At 38.0% G+C, this 19,579-nt stretch overlaps 2 long non-coding RNA genes across 3 annotated transcripts; one reads left to right on the top strand and one right to left on the bottom strand.

Moving 5' to 3' along the window:
* Positions 1–3,146: 3,146 nt before the first annotated feature.
* Positions 3,147–11,905, bottom strand: LOC124275026. 2 transcript variants are annotated; one of them, XR_006898184.1, is made up of 5 exons: positions 11,779–11,905; positions 9,076–9,237; positions 4,333–4,397; positions 3,859–3,905; positions 3,147–3,398 (listed from the first exon to the last, which is right to left on the bottom strand). It is a non-coding gene; the product is annotated as an uncharacterized LOC124275026 (long non-coding RNA). The 2 variants fall into 2 exon arrangements; XR_006898183.1 differs by lacking the exon at positions 3,147–3,398 and having other exon boundaries at positions 3,708–3,905.
* Positions 5,620–8,707, top strand: LOC124275025. Its single transcript, XR_006898182.1, has 5 exons — positions 5,620–5,684; positions 6,088–6,156; positions 6,970–7,067; positions 7,879–7,969; positions 8,284–8,707. It is a non-coding gene; the product is annotated as an uncharacterized LOC124275025 (long non-coding RNA).
* Positions 11,906–19,579: the final 7,674 nt, after the last annotated feature.

Here is a 19,579-nt window from a genome sequence, read left to right on the forward strand (position 1 = left end):
TATCTCCTACGTAGGACTTAGTATCTCCTACGTAGGACTTACTATCTCCTACGTAGGACATAGTATCTCCTACGTAGGACTTACTATCTCCTACGTAGGACTTAGTATCTCCTACGTAGGACTTACTATCTCCTACGTAGGACTTACTATCTCCTACGTAGGACTTAGTATCTCCCACGTAGGACTTACTATCTCCCACGTAGGACTTCTATCTCTACTATCTCCTACGTAGGACTTACTATCTCCTACGTAGGGACTTAGTATCTCCTACGTAGGACTTAGTATCTCCTACGTAGGACTTAGTATCTCCTACGTAGGACATAGTATCTCCTACGTAGGACTTACTATCTCCTACGTAGGACTTACTATCTCCTACGTAGGACTTACTATCTCCTACGTAGGACTTACTATCTCCTACGTAGGACTTAGTATCTCCTAATAGGGTATCTCCTACGTAGGAGTTAGTATCTCCTACGTAGGACATAGTATCTCCTACGTAGGAGTTAGTATCTCCTACGTAGGACTTACTATCTCCTACGTAGGACTTACTATCTCCTACGTAGGACTTAGTATCTCCTATACGTAGGAGATAGTATCTCCCACGTAGGGACTTACTATCTCCTACGTAGGACTTAATATCTCCTACGTAGGACTTACTATCTCCTACGTAGGACTTAGTATCTCCTACGTAGGACTTAGTATCTCCTACGTAGGAGTTAGTATCTCCTACGTAGGACATAGTATCTCCCTACGTAGGACTTACTATCTCCTACGTAGGACTTACTATCTCCTACGTAGGACTTAGTATCTCCTACGTAGGACTTACTATCTCCTACGTAGGACTTACTATCTCCTACGTAGGAGTTAGTATCTCCTACGTAGGAGTTAGTATCTCCTACGTAGGGACTCGTAGGATTTAGTATCTCCTACGTAGGACTTACTATCTCCTACGTAGGGACTTACTATATCTCCTACGTAGGGACTTACTATCTCCTACGTAGGACTTACTATCTCCTACGTAGGGGTATCTCCTACGTAGGAGTTAGTATCTCCTACGTAGGACATAGTATCTCCCTACGTAGGACATAGTATCTCCTACGTAGGACTTACTATCTCCTACGTAGGACTTACTATCTCCTACGTAGGACTTAGTATCTCCTACGTAGGACTTAGTATCTCCTTAGTGGGTATCTCCTACGTAGGAGTTAGTATCTCCTACGTAGGACATAGTATCTCCTACGTAGGACATAGTATCTCCTACGTAGGACTTACTATCTCCTACGTAGGACTTAGTATCTCCTACGTAGGACTTAGTATCTCCTACGTAGGACTTAGTATCTCCTACGTAGGACTTAGTATCTTCTACATAGGAGTTAGTATCTCCTACGTAGGACATAGTATCTCCTACGTAGGACATAGTATCTCCTACGTAGGACATAGTATCTCCTACGTAGGACATAGTATCTCCTACGTGGTACTTAATGTTTCATGTAGGAGATGATCGATATACGTTTATATGGATTAATCTGAAACGGTCGACTTATAGCCCCAGACACGCACACAATCTCCTGTTCCACTGTTTCAGTCACTGTGAGAGTCTACAGTCATTCGTTTCATTCACTATTAGAGTCTACAGTTATGTGTTTCATTTACTGTTAGAGTCTACTATCATGTGTTTCAATTTACTATTAGAGTCTACTGTTTCCTTCACTATTAGGGTCATGTGTTCAACTAATTGTTGCACATTAGTACTGTGTTTGACCGACTGTTATACTTTACTGCCTTGCGTTCAGTTTGCTCTGCTATTACGCGTTGCAGTTAGTTCACTGTTATATGTTGCACTTTGTTACACTTTACTATTATGCATTGGATATTTCAGAGGTGGTTGCACATGAATCATAATCTGCGTGTACAGACGTGTCTTAGACTATCGGTGGCAATCTATGTGTACGTATCCCCTTATATTTATACAAATAACTATAATGACAATTCTTTGCCTTTTTGAATTTCGTATTGTTTTACGCCGCACTCAACACTCGTCCACCCCAGTCAAGTCAACCTGTAAACATTTACGAATAAAACCGCAAACGAGCGTTGCATCCGATCCAACGTAGCCCCATCAAGACAAGCAACAACTTGCGGAGGTCGTGTTATAACCCGAGTTTCATATCACAACCTCACCCCAACCACCTGTGTGTGTGTGTTTGTTTGTGTGAATAGATGTATGTATGATAGATTAAACATAACCATACCCAAACCTCCATAACTGCAATTAGAACAGGGTCCACGTCACCCTAACGTAATACACACAATGACACTGTATAGTAACACTGCCTTAGTGTCATGAATATTCACTGACTCACATTTCGACTATCTAACGTCCTGCATAGCAAAACATTTCTCAACTTAATAACCATCCTTAAAAAGGATATATTAAGTCCTACGTAGGAGATACTAAGTCCTACGTAGGAGATACTAAGTCCTACGTAGGAGATAGTGACCCAAAAAAATTTTTCACCGTGGCCCTACTACACTTCCGTAGATTTTAAAGTTTATAAAATATCACATTTTAACCATGCTAAATTTGCTGAAGATTTAGATATTGCTTGTGAAAGCAATTATATATTTCTATAAGCAAGACATTTTCTGGGGTTTTTTTAACTTCAGTAAGTCTATATTATCGATGTTACGACTGTTAGTCGCGTTTAGGCTCCAAGTATCAAAGAAATGGCGGCACAGTTTTCTTCTGAACCATCTTTATAAATGTGAACGTAACCTTGGCTTTGTTGAAACAATGCTATAAAACGATCGATGGGTATGGGTATGGGTATGGGTATGGGTGTATGCTGCTTTCAGCACTATTCGGGCAATATCACGACTGGAAAACCCAGAACTTTTCTTCACACGTTGTACTTAAAACAATGATTTAGTAAATGAACTAAATATGCTGGACATAATGTAGATATCAATGTTATCATGTAGGTGGCGGATAACTTCTTTGAGTGGCATTTTAGAAGCTGGGAAGTACAATATAGAACAAACTTTATGGATAACAATTTCTTTTTATTCGTGAGTGCGACGTTTCGATACAGATTCTTGTACCGTTGTCATGCTTGACACACACACACACGCACACACACACACACACACACACACACACACATTGGACGTGACATGTTGTTATCCATAAAGTTTGTTCTATATTACCATGTAGGTGTTCTATACTCCTGGACTTTACAGAAGTGGCTGTCAACCAGGCTAATTTTCATATCGAAACTGTAGAGGCTCACTTTGGCTAGGGAAGGCTCACTTAACGTCCGCTACACCGAGTTTATGAGCAGTTTGTTGAGAAGGAAAAACACCTTTTAGAGTCCTTCTCTTCGATGAAGCTGGCTGGTCTGAAAAGAGAAACAGAGAGAGTTCTGTTTGCGGCACAGCCCCAGTCACTTTCCACTCGAGTGTTGATATTTTTTTATGAATAAATGATAATTATGTAATTGGTTCAATAAGTTCGTGTACAGCATAGCCGCTTGTGACGAATCCAATGAAATGATATGCATGTACATGTATACCATACTTGGGTGTCGCTTGCGATACAAATGATTCTCCGCTCACGAAAGGGTGTCCTCCCATTAGTCGTACGTCCCACTAGTCATACGGATTAAAACAACATAGAGTATGATTGACTGCATCAACAACTAACTTTGTGATACCTTGGTAAAAATAAAGTGGAATGATCCAAGAAACAATAATACAGCTTCACATAAGTGAACTTTAATAAGTCTTCACAACACACTTCCAGTGGATGCAGTGTTCCTTTGTAGAATTCTTGTTGTCAAGGTGACCTGGAAACAGTACCTGTTGTGTACCTCGCCTAGAGGTAACGTATTCCACTTCAAGCAGTCCTGCCATAACGACAAGAGTCATATGCTAGAGTCAAACATTGATTTAAATGTTTTGATTATCAACGGTTATGGTGTATTATGTTCATATAACTTCAATGTAATTTACTTAAATAACATTCGTTTACTAGTATATGATTTCATGACCAAAGACTGTGGCATTCTCAGTGTTAGATATTACACTAACGTCAAGCTATCTAATTAGCGGACTAGTCCATTTTGCGCAAAGGGTATATGCCTGTTGTTGTTTTAATTACTTCCTCATTTGCTGTATGACTAGCGGAAGTATGACTGGCGGGAGTAGGACGCATGGGCGTAGGACATAGGGTGTCCGTATGGTGACGGACACGATTGGGATGTGAGAAGGCCGCAGTCTTGCGGATTCTTCACATTCTACGAAATGGCGCGTTTTCCTGGGAGAAGTACCAACCGCTGATTAGACAGGAGAGCTGATCTATCAGTTTAACTGTGCCGACATCGCCCGAACCATCGTTCCTGAAACGAAATCAAATCGGGGCAGCTTGTAACAGAATATGATATTCAATAGCCAGTGTGAAGTACAAAGGGTTTTCCAAGAGAATGGTTTTCATGAACCGCGTATAGCTGTAAAATTGCTGATGTGCGTACGCACGTCATAGTTTGCACTGAACTAATGGATTTGTTACTCTTACCGATGTCCATACAAAGTGGCGCTGTCTCTCTCTCTCTCTCTCTCTCTCTCTATCTCTCTCTCTCTCTCTCTCTCTCTCTCTCTCTCTCTTTCTCTCTCTCCATACGAGATCGATCGATCGACTTCGGTCACCTTGCAGTATCTTCAAAATAGAAGTCTTACCATTAAGATGTGACACCACCCGATGCAAAATCATTTATCTCTAAATGGAGTGTGGTTACTGAAACGAAATGCTTGTCTTGTAGTATTCTGTGTTTACACATTGATAAACGTAACCCACAATGCCATTTACATCACCTGATCGACACGAGTAACAAGAACAGTAAGACAAGCGCCCATAAAATACACACCATGGGCCACAGTTGTAAGAAGGTAATAGTTGTTGTTATGTTTGCCAATACACTGTGTTCCTGGGTTGTTAACAGCAGTCCGTTATAGCAATAGTTGAACATTATCTTAACCATCATCAGCCTCTTGTTGAACCTATGCAGTTTCAGGGGGTTTATGACATTGTCTGATGTTTGATATGAGAGCTTCAGCAAATTCCTTGAACAGCATTTAGAAGAGATACTGACTGACTGACTGACTGAGTTTGGTTTTACGTCGCTTTTAGCAATATTCCAGCAACATCACGGCGGGGGACACCAGAAATGGGCTTCACACATTGTACCCATGTGGGGATTCGAACCCGGGTCTTCGGCGTGACGAGCCAACGCTTTAACCACTGGGCTACCCCACCGCCCTTAGAAGAGATACACATAAAATGTGAGAATTTATGGATGTCAGCTTCTTTGTTACGAGGAACCCGATGTTGCGAAGTACATCACTTCTAAATGCCGTTGAAATGAGTATGCATATACCCCGAAACGTCGTATACCTCATAATAAGCAGTTGACATCCATAATTTTTCACCTTTTAAGAGCTACTTTTCGCCCAGCCGATCACTGTTTTGTATTGAAAGTCAAAGTGTGTGAACAAAAAAAGTAGAGCGTGAGCTGCCTTGTTTGTTTTCGTTCCTGGAATTCTATTATTATCTCCTATAAAACCACGTGACGAGCCCACAACATGCATTTGTATTGGAACCCTGGCTGTGTGAAGGCAGAACGAGTCAGGTAAGGAGAAATGTTGACATATTCTGTTGTTTGTTTGTTGTTTAACGCCGCACTCAGCACAATTCCAGCTGTATGGCGGCGGTCTGTAATTAATGGAGCGTGGACCAGGCAATCCAATGATCAACAGCATGAGCATCGATCTACGCTTGGAATAGGGTGACGTGTCAACCAAGTCAGTGAGCCTGACCACCCGATCCCGTTATTCGCCTTTTACGACAAGCATGGGTTGCTGAAGACAAATGCTCTTCACGAGTATTTTGTTCTCTAATTCCACAAAAACTTGATTATTAGTTAAATAGTAAATTAGTAAAGTAGTAAATATTTCTTAATAGAAGATAGTTGTCGGTAATTTTATATATGTGTTGTGAAAAGAAGTATGATATCAGACGTACATTCTTTTCAGAGTTTCCTATTTTGGTCGCCGTTAAAGCTTCGAGGCAAGACGCAGAATTGAACATGGAAAGACCCAGCGGTGGGTAATTAATCAATCTGTTTGTTTATAATTTCTCTAATGTATCATAATTTTTACGTCAAGTTCTTTATCAGCTTCATAGTTGTAGGGCACCATCCTAAGTCAGGATATACAACATTCTGTGAAGAATGAGTTTTTGGTGTGTCTGGATTTACGTCCGTTTTAGCAACATTCCAGCAATATCACTACAGGGGGCACCAGATTTGGGCTTTACACAGTGTACCGATGTAAGAATCGACCCCGGGTCTTCGGCGTATCCAACGAACGCTTTATCTACCATTCTACGCCACCTCAGCCATTCAGAGATGAACTATTACACTGTGTTAGATATGGGTGGGGGTGGGATGGTTAATTATCCGAGTTAAGAAATTATAGCAACACGTTTAGTATTAAAATGATCCACCACCAACGACAATTGCTCCGAACCCGTGCTAAATGTGACTAAAATATATGTTTAGTATTGACTGGCTATCGATAAAGATAATAGAAATCGATAATCGTTAACTAAATATTGATTGATTGTCGAGACATATCGGAGACGTAACTTTGACCAATAATATCTAAAGAAAATTAATATTTTTCACATAACTGGCGAGTGGTGACGTTTTTTGCATGGATTATTAACAAACAACGTCCTGAAAATAACTTGGGAGCAAACCATGAACTAAGTTCTAAATTTGTTTTGTGTGTGAGAAACTTAAGACTTTTTTCTATCACAAAGGGTAATGAACGATCATCATTTATAACCTCAAAGATATTTCTGATTATTGCTCATTTTAGCCAGCCTTAATCTTGACACTTGTTACTTCTCAGTGAGTGTGAAACGGCCTGGATGCTTGCAACAAGATTGGACGGTTACATACGCTTTTTTATAAAGGCAGCATAAGATCTGCGAATGCCTACGTGAACGGGTAAGTATCAACATTGAGAATTCTAGCACGCCAATGTGTGATACTCGATTCTGATTGGCTGAGAGCTCATCAAAACCGTACTTAAATGACAGTTTAAGGACCGCTAATTAAAGTGACCGATTCACCGCGTTCGGTTTTTAAATTACATTTAGCGGTCTTAAATCAACGATAAAGGACCGCAAAATTGAAAACAGAGTAGCTTTATCTTCTAATTTGATCACTACTGTCTTCTTATACTTCTGAACATTCAGCTCTGTATAACGCAGTGTTCTCAATTTTAGTGGATATTTTATGATTATGTAAAGGTTTTGAAGCTTTCATTTTCTCAAATGGGTTTATGACATTGTCATCCTAGTCGGGAGTTTATTTATTTTTTACGTCATATCTGCATTAATATTTACTGTCATTTGCAATCGTTTCACTTATCGTTTTCAATTGCATTTTTCATATCACATATTCGCTTAAACTATGTACAGTGTATTACAATGATATCATTTGAAGATACGTTTTGTTATTTGCAACTGTTTCATAAATCGTTTTGATTTCATTTGTCATATTATCTCGCATTTGCATACCTTTCAGGGCCTATTTTATCAATCATATTTTATGTTATTTTTGTCGTTTGCACGTGCTCAAAATACATAATGTATTGCATTGGTTGTTACATTGTCACATGCTCACATTAAATCGTTTAATGTTATATTTGTCACGTACAAGTGTGTGCGCATATTGTCTAATATTTTATATAGTATTATTACATGTCCTCCTATACTGTATATACAAACCTATGTTTTTCATGCGTATATTTCAGAAAGGTTGTGGTGTTCACATGCAAAGTTGATGGAAATGACTCCGATCATACGTCGGATGAAATACCACTGAATGTGACGATCAAACGTCAGGTGAGTAAGGAGATCCGTCCTTAATAACAAAGATGGGTTTTTTTAAGGAAATCGTTTGTATGAAATCATTTAACACATTCTGAACTTCTAAGACCGACGTCACTAAAAGCTCATGTGCGCTAATGGTCCCAGATAAGGCTTCTGACAGTAATGAAGTTTAGATACACACTGGAGGTAATGATTATGTAATAATATAACTGGAAGATAAAGACCAGTCGGTAGATTCTTGCTTGAGTATGTATTATTGTGCCTTTGGTACTTTGCTATATATTTTTTCTCTTTTGAAATGTTAGTCATGCAATTAATTGTTTCAGAGTACAAGCGGTAGCAAACACGTTGTCAAAGTCCAGTACAGTGGTGACGATCTTAACGATTACTTCTAGAAATGGAATTCAAGCTTTCCCCACTGGAAAATATAATAAGACATTATTCAAGTGTGATTACGCGTTTGTTTACGATACATTGATCAAATCTTTTTTTCAAAATGTGACACATCAGTTTTCTAAACAAATTCTAATTGTTCAGACATTTTGCAGCCAACATCATTTAAACATTTTTTTTCTATTTTCGCAATTTGTGGTAAAAAGTGACGGAACGGAAAGCTTAATTTGATTCTGATTGGTTGTAAACACATTTGAACAACGCAGCGATAGTCAATAAGTGGTTTGTTGTAATTGATCTGTAGGATGAACAGTCTTTTTGTATCATGGTAATAAAATAACTATTTACAATTTCAAACTTGTTTTTATCAACATTTTTTGCTTTACCCCGAGAACCATGTCAATAGATGCCAATCTGACATTCACCATCAATGCTCTACGATTTTGTGCAATGCAATGGGTCTTCTATCAACAATATTTCCTGCCACCGACAGGACCTCCAAGCTGTCCTGACGAAAACACACACATTTTCAGTGATATTACCACGTGAATATAACAGTTGCTGTTGTTTTAATTATTGTCACTGACAATTTCATTTCATCCATCTGGATATTCATTCGCCAGGTTCTTTGATGAAATGGCATCACATTGTATTGATACAGTCCATCTGGTGCAGCAAAGCCGCACGTCTGTGAGTGGGATCTGCCAGAAGTAACTCAAACTTACTTATATATTTAGCTTGACCAATGTTTCTTCGTACAGTCTGTGAGTGGAATCAGTGGTCATACCAGGGCACCCACTCCAGCAATCAACAGAAACGTCGTTTGGGTTGGTTAACGGGTTGTTTATAACGATTGGAGGCTCGCCTTTGTCATATGGATCTGAAAACTAATTTTATAAATCATGAAGACACACTGACTAAAATTGAATGCATTGTCAGTCATGTCAAAAAGTATTGCAAGAGAAAACGTACATAGGCAATAGGTCAAGATGGTTGAAGCAGTTCAGCGGTTCAGCAGTTCAGCAGTGAAGCTGTAACAGGTTTGTAAAGAGTTATGATCTGGTACAAAAGAGCAGAGCTGCTTGCAGAGTAACATGACTCCCGAGAAGACAGTGCCCTAGCTCATCACCCTTCACCAGCTCTGATGAGTATATGCCATTTCCTTATATAGTGAACACCATGAAATCCGTTTTGAGAATCCACTGACTCACTGACTCAATTCTAACCCGGATCTTCACGGGTCTGTCACTGAAGAAGGTACCTGGCAATGAAATTTGTTAGGATCACAGAGCATGTTCATGTTTTTGGTTAAAAACCTCAAAGTAAGGTATTGGTTAGGTTTTGAAATCTTTTGCACCTTGATTATCACAGCAAAACATGTATCCGGTCTGCGATGTTTCGTGCAAGCAGAAATAATGAAGGAGTTCAGGACTTCTTAAAGCATGTCTTAAGCAGTAAACGTAATTTATGAGGTTTCCAGAAAAACAAATCTCACGAGTGAAACATTAAATGAAAACATAATATTAATGGATTTTTAAAAGTTTCCTGTAATTTCTCAGATGCATGGACATACGCAGCTCTTAATATCTCATAGCATGTCTGCCCGTTCAACAGGAATGACGCTATAAATAATTCATGTCATTGTATTCTGTGGGACACATGTCTTCACAAACCATGATTTGAAGACTCTAGATCTGTTGTTGTATGCAGCGCGCAATAACAGCAAACCTCGTACTTCTTTAACGTGTTCAATTCTCCAATGTGACCTGTTCGCAGAAATACCTGACATGCTATTCAGGTTTCACTTGCACAGCAAACACTAGACACTCATTCAATTCTAAATATCTCTCCCAAAGAGACGGGTCCCAAGTGTAAACTTTAAACAAAACAATTGACTACTGACGTTGCTACAACACTCCTGAGGCCTGTTTACAAACCTGATTTGTCATCGATATAAATAGAACCACTCATGAACAGCTGCCTTACTTCTAAGTAAAGTGATTTATGTTTACTTTATATAATAAAAACTATGGCTTTAACACTATGGTAGAAAACCACAAAGACCGAGAATATTACTTGGCCGTATTCTAGCCTAATTACTTACTTGACGATGTAAATATATATTGGTTTCTGACATCATAATGATGTGTCTCTTAACAAGCATGAGTGATATTGTGATAAAAAGCACATGCCTTTCACAGTGATTTAAGATTATATTTAGAATTTAATTTTGTTTGTTTCCTACCATGGCAGTGTCTCGTATTTTTAGATAATTTCTCTTATAGTATCAGAATGCATACATTAACATCTTGACACAGTCCTTGTGAACACAATCTTGTTGAATTATAAGTTATTGTATTACGCAGACGACATGGCATAAAGGTGCTAAAAACGTATAGACAAATTTAATGGTACAAACTCCAAAGACTAATCTCTTGGAATGGAAAGTGAACCGCCAACAATGTTATTGTTCACCAACATGTCAGTCCTATTCTTTTGCCAGTACATCAATTTGAAGTAACCAGGGATTTTGAACGCATAAAAGCCTCTCACAGCACGCTTAATGCACAGGTTGAATTAATTTGACCTTCTCACATTTCATTTCAAATCAAGTTCAAGCCCCTGAGCTTGGTAAAACATCATTTTGTAAGTTTTAAAATCAAAACGTCAACGCCAGAGGATGGCAAAAACAGAAGTTAAATAAATAGAAATCATTTACAGCAAACAAAAGAGACGTTATACATCTGCTATAATTGTACATTCCATTATTTAGCTTGCAGTAAACCAGAAGGTCTTCATTCCTGTTCCCAAGTGAAATTATATAATATAATATTATAATATCCGTACGTGGTAGTGTGTGGCCAGTAGTGTTACTGGTGCATTATATTTGGCAGGACAACGTGAACCTGTACAGCTTCAGTTTATAGAGCTCCTTGTATTCCACCTCGATTTATTCTTTTTACATATGTAACCACGGAGCGAAACAATCACAAAACATTCCAGGTAATAGAAGTCATATCGTATATAATAGTACGAGTATGCACACATTTACATCTTTTACTACTTTGTCGTAATTTGTTCAGTTTTAAGATATTGAATTACGCAGACAAAAAGGCTCTAAGGTGTGACTCATTTAATGGTAAAAAATCTCCAATGATTGGTCTCTTGGAATGGAAACTGAACTGCTAACAATGTTATTGTTCACCAATGTGTTAGTCCTATTCTTTTGCCAGTACATCATTTGGAGTAATCGGCGCTTTTGAACGCACGAAAGCCTCTCACACCACGCTTCATGCTCTGGGTGAATTAATTGACCTCCTCAAGTTTCAAAGTTAAATTAATATATATCAGCGATTACTCCAGGCGCTGAAGACAAAAGGGACGTTATACATCTGACTGGTTTAAAGAACTGAAATAATTGTACATACCATTATTTAGCTTGCAGTAAACCAGAAGGTCTTAATTCCTGTTCACAAGTGAAATTATAATATCCGTACTTGGTAATGTGTCGCCAGTAGTGTTACTGGTGCATTATATTTGGCAGCACAACCTGAACCTGTGCAGCTTCAGTTTATGAAGCTCTTTGTATTCCATCTCGCTTATATCTTTTCAAATATGAAACATCTAACAAAACATTCCAGGTTATATGAGTCACATGGTAAACGTGTTAACAAACATCCAAGATGCACACTCGTCGATGCTTCGATGCAGAACGCCTAATATAAAAACATGAATTTCAGTTTGGGAATCCATTAGATAAGACACGACTGTCGAAACAATACTCAAGATCTACTGATACGTTGCAAAGGTTATGTGAAAACGCCCAAACACACTACTCTCACACTCGTGTGGATAAACATCTATGATCACCCATGCAAGACTACTGAAGAAGGAGTCTGACGAATTCAGTGGTTAAAGGAGGTCATCGAGCGATTCGCAGAAGTGGTTGCAAAACCTGCAATAACACGTGACCTCATATTAGTACCAGCCCAGTGGGTACGCCACAGCATCGTGTTGTTTCGTTCACGAAGACCAACTAAGTGTCTGCTTAAAAAAGACACACGTGTAGCTAAATGCAAAAAACGTCTAGCAAATTCGAATATGTACCCTTCTAGGTATTCAACAGCTCCTAGAATATGCCATCGATGACTACCTTTAAGACGAGTCTATAATGGATATGATACGTTGCACAATTTGGACACTATGGCTATGATCATAACATCGACTGGAGGACAACAGAAAAACACACACACACACACAAAATAAAAAATAAATAAATAAACAATGCATGCATTTATCTACGTTGGTCATCTCAGGTTCATCGACTGGTCATTTATCATGGAAATATTTTCAAATTTCCAATTTTTGCGATACATGTAGGCATGTACTCTTACATGAACATTCTTATCCATTACATTACCCGTGGCATCACATGCAAACCATCCGGTAGCGTAAGTAATTATAGCGTTCAGTTTACATTGTCCGTGTAGCATACTGGTTGTGAATCGAAATGTCACATGTGGTATATCTGGAACACTCACCTATGATCAGTGAAACTCTCAGAAACAAGCAACGTTACTCTTCATTTCAGTATAAATAAGACCACACGGTTACTCTTGGGTACAATGGACTGTCACCTGCACTTTACATAGCGTATTGCAAGAATGGATGGGCAAGTATCACATGTTCTAGCATAATGTTTCTGTTGCTTTTCTTATGTTTTAATCATTTGTACAAAGAAAAGTGACAAAGGCTTTCCGCAATCATCACACACGTCTGCCAATTGTGCGATTCTGACTTATGAGTTTTAACTATCCACATTAAGTCAGATATACCTGTAGGTTAAATACATTTCTTGCACAAATTGTTAAGTTTGATTTTGGCAATCCGAGCAGATATTCACTAGCATCAGGAAACCAATTAGGAAGATGACAATCGATGTCCAAAAGGTGGTGTAAAATCTGTCTTGTGTAGAAGTGTTGTACAAAGTTTTAAATTATCACGACTGTCATTGGGGTTTGTATTTTCTGGAAACCTCAGCACTTACGTTTACTGCTTAAGACATGCTTTAAGAAGTCCTGAACTCTTTTATTATTTCTGCTTACACGAAACATTGCAACCGGATACATGTTTTGCATAACAATGATACACAAAGTGCAAAAGATTCCAAAACCTAACCAGTTCTTTACTTCCAGGTTTTTAACCAAAAACATGAACATTCTCTATGATCTTAACAAAAGTCATTGTTGGGTTCCTTCGTCAGTGACAGACCCGTGAAGATCCGGGTTAGAATTGATCTTCAGTAACCCATGCTTGTCGTAGGAAGCTACTAACGGGATCGGGTGGTCTGGCTCACTGACTTGGTTGACACATGTCATCGTATCCCAGTTGAGTAGATCGATGCTCATGCTGTCGATCACTGGATTGTCTAGTCCAAACTGGATTATTTACAGACAGCCGCCATATAGCTGGAATATCGCTGAGTGCGGCGTAAAACTAAACTCACTCTTCAAGACAACGATAACATGAAGTATGATTATAACGAACTCAAGGGAACCATTAATGTTAGTCGCGTATGCGATTTTCGACTAGCAGGTGGCTGGGACTCCACTTTTCGGTATAAGCATGTTCATTATAAACGAAGAAACTACGATCTACCCTCCACTCAACAACCAGCATTATCTGTTCAGTAAGAAGTATCAATCATCGATGTGGTATGTCCCTATAAAACTCCAACATATCACAAGTCAAATGCAGAACGGGAGCCCAGTCAGCGCCTAAAATATATCGTTTCACTTCTTGTGCATATGCATGTATCAGTAACGGGGGTGATTTCTAAGAGATAACGCATAAGTGACAGTGCTGTCACCATGTCGTGGTGTTTGTGAAGATGATGTGGAAGCCCAAATAGCCAGATAGGCTAAATGCGTTGTGGATTTATAATACATCTTATTCATCGCATGCTTTTGTGTGGTTGTACATAAGTCGTGAGAACTCATTCACGCATCATACCGACTTCAGAGATACCGACTTCGGGTGGCTGGTGAGTACTGAATGTTACACAACCATCTTAGCCCGGTTGATTGTTGAGCAGACTGTCCAGTTGATTCCCTTTGGAATACCATGACGTGTGTGATGATGGGTTCGAATCCCACTACACCCTGTTTATGTTTCGAGGTTTGTCAGCAAGTCGTCTGTGTTCGTGGGTTTTCCCAAAACGGTAAACGTTGACGATTTATAACACTTCGGACTACAGTGCAAATACAATATGTGGTATTTGGAACTTGTTTACAGATAATTCATTGAATTATTTTCATCATAATGTATTTTACATACTTATATTTTAAGGGAACATTTTGTTCTTGTGCAGTTACAGTTTTCTTGAGCAGCGGTAGACATGAGGACATTTGTTAAATCTCCACACATCTCTCCCAAGTAGAATATTGAAATATTAACATATCGGAATATCCATTCTACAACTTAACCTTCATTCAACTTCGCCAGTGACAACCCTTGGATTTATCTTTCAGGCAGCTGATTCAAACGGACTAACATCATGGAAAGAGTAAATGGTAAGTGTTACAGTAAATTGCAGCTGATTCAGACAACATAAGTTAATATACTTTAAAAGTCAATGTCATATTCTTAATACCCCTCACGCGGGACATAACATAAGGAATCTAGAGATAAACACCGATGCATCAAAGCTGAAGGGACGTACATTAAATATGTCGAGTTATCCAATGTTCAAATGTTAACAAACATGTTTCCAGTTCAAGTGAGACCACCGTGGTTTTGCCAGTCTGACTGGACAGTGTCCTACTCTGTGTACGGTAACATGTCATCAGCGTCTGTCTCGAAAATTGGGTAAGGACACAATCTTGAAATTACTTCAGTGTATTCTCTACTAGGTGGCTGTATGGCCATAAACAGTGAACTGGTTGTAAGGAAGGTTACAAGAAAGAACTGGTTTATTGAACTATGGACTGGAAGGAGTGTTTGATTTAATCTGAACGATTAGAATTTAGAGCCTCTAACGAAAATAAGACTTTATCTCATCCATTTTATTAGTGTCTAATGGTATCCACATTATATTACCCTTAGATGTCTGTAGCTTTAAACATTTATCAGATATTATGTTCACTGGTTACGTGAGGTATATTGTGTGTATCTGATGTCATCCATACATACCAGTGGTAGTATTCTATATGTATCAGATATTATATTTACAGGCAAACTGTAGTATTATATGCTTATTTTGATGTCATCCTTACATACCAGTGGTAGTATTCTATATTTATCAGATATTATATTTACAGACCAACTGTAGTATTATATGCTTATTTTGATGTCATCCATACATACCAGTGGTAGTATTCTATATTTATCAGATATTATATTTACAGGCCAACTGTAGTATTATATGCTTATTTTGATGTCATCCTTACATACCAGTGGTAGTATTCTATATTTATCAGATATTATATTTACATGCCAACTGTAGTATTATATGCTTATTTTGATGTCATCCATACATACCAGTGATAGTATTCTATATTTATCGGATATTATATTTACAGGTCAACTGTAGTATTATATGCTTATTTTGATGTCATCCATACATATCAGTGGTAGTATTCTATATTTATCAGATATTATATTTACAGGCCAACTGTAGTATTATATGCTTATTTTGATGTCATCCATACATACCAGTGATAGTATTCTATATTTATCGGATATTATATTTTGCAGGCCAACTGAAATATTATATGCTTATTTTGATGTCATCCTTACATGCCTGATGTAGTTCTGTTGTAAAATATACTTTTTTTATCAGCCATACATGCCATATGTAGTATTTTACATTGATCGGTTACTGTTTTACAGGTCAAGACTAGTGTTTGAAGCTAGCGTTGGTGGTCGTCCTTGCAATCGCGAGTCAAGAGAAATACCGGAATACTTCAGCATCACTAGAAGGGTGAGTTGACTGTTCATATCCTGTAGTAGTAAATGTAACTTTACAAAACGATGAAGGTAGGTAAGTAAATAAATGGTTTTAAGGTAGATAGGAAGGGTGGGGTGGAATATGAAAACATTACCTTTCTAACTGATTGAGCTGGACACTAGAAGGGGTTCTGGTGTAGCAGAGAGTTGTGCCTCTTTGCAATTCCAGCACCTGTTCGAATCCTAGATTTTATAATTAGCCCTGAATGGTATTCAGGGACTTCAGCATTTTTCAAACGAGTAAAACAACTTCCCTATCATTTACATCGAAATGAACCAGACAGTGTTTGTAGTTTCTGTTGTTTTGAAAATGTTGCATGTATATATGCATTTTTTCAAACGAATACTTTTTTCAGAGCCAGTCAGGCAGCACCTACGACGTGAAGGTGAAATATGACGGCTCGCATCTGGAGAGCTACTTCTGATGCATATGGTCTCTCTGTAACGAATCCGAAAGACACCACGGATCTCCATGGAAAAGAAATATAATTATATGATAGTTGTATGTCCCATTATGGGTTAGACTTTAAACTTCTTGTGTCAATTTAAATCACGAATTTTTCGGTTGGATATCATAGAAGTAGCACGTATCCTAATGATAGTCCAAAGACACTTCGTCACACCAAAGACCCGGGTTCGATTCCCCACATGGGAACAATGTCCGATGTCCATTTCTGGTGTCCCCAGTCGTGATATTGCTGGAATATTGCTAAAGGCGGTGTAAAACTAAACTCACTCACTCACTCCAAAGAAACTTTTCAGACAACATGTTGGTACAAAGAAGATTATTTTATCTCAACTATGCAGTGTAGTCTCTAGTTTTCGTGAAGCCAAACACTGATTCATGCCTGTGATTAAAAGGCTTAAATGAGATTGTGAAATGTAAGACAAAAATTTAAAGTTTCCGTGTGTTGTAAGTACTTCTCTGTTGTCATATGAACATCAGAATATGATACAAAAATGTAGATTACATATGTAGGCACCTTTTATGATTTGCTATGACAAAAAAAGGCTGCAAGTATCCTATGTTAAAATACGAGGAAGTCATCTTCTCTGTTGTCATATGAAAATCAGAATATGATACAAAAATGTAGATTACACATGTAGGCACCTTTTATCATTTACTATGACAAAAAAGGGCTTCAAGTATCCTATGTTAAAAACCGAGGAAGTCCAGAAATAAAGACTAATTGAGTAAGTGTGTATTATGTCATTATTGATTAACGTTCTGCTATATCAGCAGCAACCATTGATTTGTTTACTTAAAACCACGTAATCTGTTGCTTGAACACAAACAACATGCTTCTCACTGTCCTCTCAGCAGAATATACATCATCGCTCGATACAAATCAATGGCCGGGTATTACATGAGCAAACCATTCAAGCATTCCAAACGATATTTTAGCTCTATTTCTCAAGTATGTATGGACTACGAGGAACTTAGTCCTAGGACAAATGTTAGAAAACATTTCCTTTAGAAAAGTCTTTGAAAGGTCAGTAGTTGGGAAAGTGTCACCCAGAACCCTTCTTGTTGATATGGAATTAGCCACAGAATGTATCTGGTTAACTCAAACAAAACATGTTTGAGGTAACCAGATACATTCTGTTGAAACAGTGTCCACGTGTTCATAGACCAACTGCATGAGTATGAACCGCATGTTCTAATGGAGGGTGACAAGCACTGGTGTTCAACATGGTCAAGATATGCAGTATGGGTGATTCTGATGTTATCTCTACATTTGGCCTAGGAATAAACTTGCAGCGTCAATCATCATTTCTACATATGATCACCATTGTAAGCAGCTTTTGGGATGCTATATGAAGCATGACTGATGTCAGATTTATCCGGCGGAAACAGCTCAGTCATGCTTGTTACTTTTGCGATTCTCTGTGGCAAACATTCCGAGAGGTCATGTTTAACGAAAACCAATATATTTATTAAATGTTACTGTACGTATGATGAATCTCGGAGACTCCATTGTTTAAATAGTATTACGTGAAGAATAATCAGAAATGAATACAATGGCTTTTTTTAAAACATCTATTTAAAATTCAAAACAAAACAAACACTATAAGCACCACTTGAAACGAACATTTTCGTTGCAATTTTGAGGTTGCAATTTGATACAATACATATTATTGCAGCTCTCTCTACAGCAAGGACTGTGTAAATAATTTGCAAAATTGTATTCTGTGGGACACACCTTCACGAAACATGACTAGGAGACTCCGTTGATGTAAGCCGGGCACAAAACTAGCAGTATCTTAACTTGTTTTATTTTTCACCAATACAGTACTTAATATCTCATTCAAAAGGCAGAGTCTGAAATGTAAAATTTCCAAAGCTGATTGAAAAGGTATTGTGTGCCATGTAAACCATGTAACCATACAGAGGTTGCTACAACACTCTTGAGACCTGTTTGCAATGCTAAACTGTCATCGATCGAAATAGAGGCCCTGAGTGAACACATGCCTTACTTGAAAGTAATGTGTTAATATAGAAACTGTCGCCTTTGTTGCAATGATATTGTGCAGAACCACAACACCTTGAACATCACTTGGATGTATTTTAGGCTCTTGTTTGACAAGGCGAATTGAAATTGGTTACTGACGTCATAATATTGGGTTTTTTTAAAAAAAAACTAGCATGAGTGATATAGCGATAAAAGTTAACTGGTTCGTCCCAGTTATATAACAATATACATGTATTTAGAATTTAAAACTGAGACTGGAAGATGTATTGTGATTTAGTACACACAAATCTAAACCTATACAATCTCATGCAACAATATATACACGCTCATAGATAACCATTCATGCAGATACAGGTAAGTGGAAAGAGGCAGGTAAAATAAACACTAAATCTACCAAAGTAAATGACAGTAACCTGGATTTGAGCTGAACTTAAAAACCTGAGGGAATATCACTTACAATCAAACAAAAATAGAAGTTAAATTAATATAAATCAGCGTGTACTCTAGGTGTTGAAAACAACGGGTCGTTATACATCTTGTGGGTTTAAAGAACTGAAATACTTGTACATACCATTATTTTGCTTGCAGTAAACCAGGTCATTATTCTTGTTCCCAAGTGAAATTATAATATCCGTACGGGGTAATATGTGGCCAGTATTGTTACAGAACCTTTGCAGCTTCAGTTTATGGGAATCTTTGTATTCCACTTTTCTCATTTCTTTTCAAATGTGTAACCACAGAGCGAAAC

This window comes from Haliotis rubra, unplaced genomic scaffold, assembly GCF_003918875.1.
Source record: "Haliotis rubra isolate DU_JTF1 unplaced genomic scaffold, ASM391887v1 Scf1972, whole genome shotgun sequence".
NCBI classification, from domain to species: Eukaryota; Metazoa; Mollusca; class Gastropoda; order Lepetellida; family Haliotidae; genus Haliotis; species Haliotis rubra.